This window comes from Manacus vitellinus, unplaced genomic scaffold (genome assembly GCF_001715985.3).
Source record: "Manacus vitellinus isolate BGI_N305 unplaced genomic scaffold, ASM171598v3 scaffold_8_pilon, whole genome shotgun sequence".
Classification (NCBI taxonomy): Eukaryota; Metazoa; Chordata; class Aves; order Passeriformes; family Pipridae; genus Manacus; species Manacus vitellinus.
Window position 1 is genome coordinate 20,375,835 of NW_021940864.1, and position 6,027 is coordinate 20,381,861.

Here is a 6,027-nt window from a genome sequence, read left to right on the forward strand (position 1 = left end):
CCAAGTGACTGCTTTTTCTTTAGTGTGATAAACTTTCAAAGCTGAAGCTGACAGATTTCTAGAATGAGATTCTTAATTCTGACAATTAATTTTTTTCCTTGCAGTCACCAACTAAAGAAATTCAAGGCATGTTGAACTCTTGGTGAAGCATCAAAGTCCAATTTTAAAAGCAATGACAACCTGGAAGCAGAATATCCTTGCATTTTTTATTAAAGATTACAATGCACCGAAAAGAACATAAAATTCTGCACATTGATCAGCCAGCCTGTCCAGCTTCCTTCTTTATGGCAGCAGTCTTTGCCTGCAGAAGACATACTTAAATCCAATATACCTAATTTTGTATAACTGTATTGAAATAATAATTCTCTTTCTCTCCTTAGAGGAAGAGTGACAGATCAGTGGAGCTTCCATAAAGAGAAATGCAAAAGTGCGTGTGTGGGCTAAGCTAAAGATTTCCTTTTATCAGTTCATAAGGACAGCATATTCTGACACATCTAGCAAAAATCTGGAATTTTCACACGAGGGCTTGGAAATGCTGTCAGCAGAGGCAAAATTATCCACATTCTGCAGTTGGCAAAACAGTTGCTTGGTTTTTGTGTCCTTGAAATATATTTAACACAACCTGCCACTGACAAAATTGGATTTCAGTTATCCTAACAAGGGAGTTTTCTAAGCTGAAGGAAGCTTGAAAAGGTGAAGCATTTCCCTGCTGTTCATGACTACCAGAACTGTTCTTCCCTGAAACTGCTGCTGGCTGAAGTTCCTGCGGCTACAGATCTGTGAACCATGTTATGAGAAGAAAGGTCAGATAAGCACTGATACATTTTTCTAGTGTGCTTGAATATATCAGTAATAACTATGAGATTGTAACCTGGTGAGCTAGACTTTGTGCAGCTGCCAGATACAGGAAAGTTTCTTATGCTTAACTTTTCTTTCATTTAATTCTTCTCTATAGTTTCTAATATAATTAGCACTGCTTTCTTTAACGCAATCTTGTTTCACCAATTGTTACTGAAGCAGGCTGCTCCAAAGCTATGCAAGTGAACTTCTGACCTCTGGGGGTGATAGAAGGGAGGTAAAAGATACTTGACCTGTAGCCCTTTTCAGCAGATATGAAGTCAGAATGCTTCCAAGCTGCTGGCAAAAGTTACCTAGTACACAAGGCAAGTCAAAAAAGGGGGGATTTGTTAGCCACAGGACCAAATACTGACAGGTGTCAAGAAAAACCCTCTTTTATAGCATCAATATTTTTGCTTTACTTTGTAAAAATATTTGCCCTCTGATGTCCTACAAACAGCAATATTAGAAACACATTTCCAAATTATATAAACAATCACAGTTGAGGTGGTTATTTCAATAAAATGTGTTTCATTTAATCTGGACACACGCAATTGTGACAGATGCTTTATTGAAAAAGCTTCTTGAGAATCCATTCATTACAGTACACAGAAAAAGCTGGGACTTCATTAGGACAGTAGTCACAAATTTTCCTTAATGAGGTGTATTTGGCCACTGCCATCGTGTTTAACCAGGTGTTAAACATGTGAAAAATTAAACTTCAATCTTTCCACAGAAACATTGCCAAACAAAGATTTAAAGAAGCACAATAAATGAAATCCAAGATTATTATTCTTGTTTCCTTTAGCACTTTATGTCATTCTTAGCCTGCTGCTCCCTTTTGTGTGAATTTCAGTGTCAGGTCAGGGAAATGCCATGGATTTTCATTTGTATATGTGAATGTCAACATTATAAAAAAGATAATTTCCTGAATGAGCTAGAGACCGGGAGGGTAGCAGGCCTCCAGATCTTGGAAGGCACATGTGTCATTCCATTTATATCACTTTACCTCAAATGTCACAGTTTCAAACCTCAAATTGGTCTGGAGTCCAGAATGTGGAGACCTGAATTATTCAAAACTACTGAAACACTATTCAAACAGCTTTTTTCTAGCAGTAGATGTTTTGGCATGAGGATTGGGAGCACAGCTTTATGTGAAGGAAATTCAGCCCACGAATTCCTCCACTGATAACCAAAAGATAGGGAAACATTTATTTGCTTCCATGGGAATTCCACCAGAAACAAAGCAAAGAGTGCTAGTCAATGAAATTCAAGGCCTTTCAAAATTTTAAGTGAGGTTATCCCAAACCCTAATGTTTTAAAAGTAAAATACACTCTTCATCACTGCTTGATATTTACATTCAGAGATCCTATCTACACAAGAAAGGTATTTTTATCTGTACAGCTTGAGTTGTGCGTTTAAACTGAGATAAAGAAAATCCTTTCCAAGCAAATAATTTGTTCAACTTTTTATTGCAGTATCCAATTTAGTTCATTCATTTTGAGAACAGTTAATTGAAAAGTTGTTCTAAAATTTATTATCTGTAAGGAAAACTGGGGATAAATATTCTTTGTTTTCAGTCTTACAAAGGATAGCATGGCAAGTTAAAACTGGAGTTCTGGTATGTCCTGTGGCAAAAGGGGTCAAGGACACTGATAATTATGATTTGCAAAAATAAAGGATTTTTAGATGTGAGATGTTTCTTCAGTTCTCTTCTAAAGTGCATAAAGTTGTCTTTTGCTCTCTCTATTCAGGACAGGTTCATTTTAAGGCATTTGGATGTCTAAACATAGTGGATAGGTTCCTAAGAGAGTCCTGGTGTTGTATGCTCGCTCACAGTGAAATCAGCCCTTGGAAACTGTAAGAGACAGCTAGAAATAATATTTTAAAACACAACACAGTACTGAAGAATGGGATCACATGTACTCATGAGAAACTAGGCTTCTCCCAGGTAGGAGCCTTGTTCAAGACATAACAGAACACAGAGATCCAGTCTCTGCTCCTGCTACATGTAAAGCCAGCTCTGTCCCTATAGCCATTGTGGTATACCCATAGAAGAGCTTTCCATACACATGATTAGAAAGCATACTCTTGAGGCCTCCCACCCTTTTCATTTTTACAAGTTAGATCTGCAGCCCTTATCTCAGTTCATGTATAGAAAATGTGCCCCTTAATACCTTCAAACTAATACAGAAAGCAGTTATATTTGGACAGCACATAACTAGAGAAGTGTCCAACAAAGCATGCCAGTAGAAATCCAGCATATTTCCTATTTTAACAGTCTGTAATTTGAGTGTTTGTTCTCTTGAGTGCCTTCAAATTATGCCAATTTCTAGAGATTAGAGTCTAGGCTAAGTACTCTCCATGAACAGATAGACACTGTATCTCTGTTTTAGTTGGAATAAGGTATATATTTGAATGGATTGCTCATTGCCTGAAAGAGCTATTCAACTGGCTATAAAAATTGTGGTTTTGACATGGGAATGTTCCTGTGGCATTGTTTTACATAGCAGTGGCTGAATCTGAAACTTCAGATTCTCTTTGGACACTTCAGCTGTGATGTGGTTTGAACTGAAGTACCCAAGTTTCCCTTTGATTCCCTACCAGGGGAGAAGTAAAATATTATTGCATGGTTTTGATGTCCAGAGAAGTCTACGTTACTTTCTCTGCAGGATCATCTTGCTATGTTGCAGGTACACTTCCTTCCTGGTAAGTAATGATGATTAATTTATTTTTCTGGTGCAGGAAAGAAAATTCAAGGAGTCAAGCTTATAAACTTGAACTTAGTCTAAATCACTCATTGGAAAATGTTTCTGTTTACATACAGAGCGGTGACTAGAGGTTGGGAAAAGTCTCTTATTAATTCCACGTTTCCTGTACTGACTCAAAGCAGAATCATGCACATATGCCAAGACCTTGTCAGCTTCAGGCAGCTCAAATTAGGTTAATAAATAAGCATTGTGGATACTGAGTCCCACATACCACCTGAATGTGCTTTGAACAAGTTAAAATTCTTGAAAAGTTCAGATGAAATGGGGATGTACTACAAAAAAGTTTATGTACGTGGGTGGATTATTGCACTCCTTACAAAAGAATGCTGCCTCCTGATAGAAGAAAGAAATCAGTAAAGTCAGCTGCTCATTTACATGACCAAGTAGAACTAGAAAAAGACTAAAAAAAATGAAGGCTCTAGATTTTATTATTTAATTCTTTGGATAAATAAATATGTTACTGATTTGGGAAGACTGATGTGGTTCAATTGCTGCTGCAGATAAGTTCACAAGGCAATGAGCACTTTTCAGACTATCTTGCTTACTATTAATTGTTAAAAAAAATAGCTTAAATTCAGCTGTGGGATAGTTGGAATTTTATAATGAAGGAATTTCTGATGAATATTTTTGCTAAGTTTTTACATTTATGTTATATTTGAATTAGACATTTTTTGAATCATGCATGAGCAGCAGCTGCAAAAAGACAATCTGAACTTTTTAGAGTACACTGTGAAAAATATGGAACTGCTAAATTCCATTTCTGAATGTTCTTAGATGAACTGAGGCACAGTTTCTCTTGGAATTCTGCTTGAATGAGTCCTATAAGATTTGTCCTAGTTTTGCCTGTCTTCAGTAAAAACAACAGTGCAACTGGTCTGTTCTTTGCCTGTCACAACACAAATGGTTCCTTGAAACAAAGACTTACAATGTCAACCTCAGTACGTTGTATGAATATTGACTATAACTCTGCTTAGTCAAGAACATTATAAAAAGAAAACTGCAAATGGATGGAAAAAAAGCAGACTTTGGAATGAAAAGATTCAGTTGTTTAAAAATAGATTGGGTCCTTTGTGACTATTTAAAAAAAAGGTACAGCAGTCATATTTTTAAAAATAAAATAGCTCTACTGTGCAACTTTTTCTTTATTCCAACAGAATGGTGTTGTGTTGAATTTCAAGGCTGACCCTGGAAAACATTCTAGGTGGCAAAGCAAAGATCAAGGCTAATGTCAAATTTTTCTAATTTATATCTCTCCTATGCTTTCAGAGTCTGGAAGAAAGACAAAGTCTGACTGGATTGAAGGTATTATATTCCCACATATGTCTCATGAAGAGCTTTCTTGGAACTAAGAAAATCATAGAAGAAAAATCTCTTATTCTTTTTGGCTCAGTATAAGATGTGCGTATGTGAAGGGTAACACTCAGGCAAGGCTTTTCAAAATCTCTTGTTCCAGACTGATAGTCATTCCTGTGGTGAGTATCCTCGAATAAGGAAATTGCTATCAGCAAATGACCCTTCTCCAAGATCACATGAATGCCACTGTGCTGTGGAAGAAAATGAGGTCGTATTTCGCTTAAGGACAGAATGAAAGCTGGAACTGATTTCATATTTTCCCCCCATGTTTTCTTTTCCAGTTTCAGTCATATCTGCATGGCTGATGGTTAGCAGGGTGCTTTGCTTCCATGTGAGGAAGCATTTGTTATTGCTTGCTCGCTATTTTCCATAGTAACACAATGTCTCTGTTTAAGATCCAGTGGAGATGAGCAAACAGAAAAGCCTTTAAGAAGCAGTTTGTAAAAGAAGCTAAATTAAACTTAACTCCTTCAGGTTAACTGTGCAGTCAGTATTTATTCTGGTATCTAAAAGGTCTCATCAAGGGTCAGAATGCCCTCAATCTTTAAGCACAAGAATGGACATACTGGGTCAGATCCACTGTCTCCTTAGCACAGAAAACCATCTCTGGCAGCACTGGATAGTGGATTACTATGGAAGAACACAAAAGTAGGGCAGGTATGACATGATAAATGCCCTGCTATATCCTTTACCTCCTTTCCTACCCAAGTTTCTACAAGCTGCAGCTGAGGAACTGTTGTGACTAGAAGAGGTGTCTGTGTTTTTAAATGCAGGTATGTACAAAGTAGTTAGATTGGAGATAATTTTATCCTTTATTTACTCCACTAATGGCAAGAGACAAATCACAGTTTCTGTATATGGTTACACACTGCACTCATTGGAACATGTAAGAAAAAACAGACACAAATCAGAGATGGGATCAGAGACTACTTGAAAGGTCCAAATCATTTCCTGAGCCTTTTAAAACTGTGGAATCAGTATAGAAGTGCACAGCATTAAAATATCTATGCCGGTGACCACATTTTGTTTCCAAAGAATTAGAAGAGCAAACAAATCATAAATTAA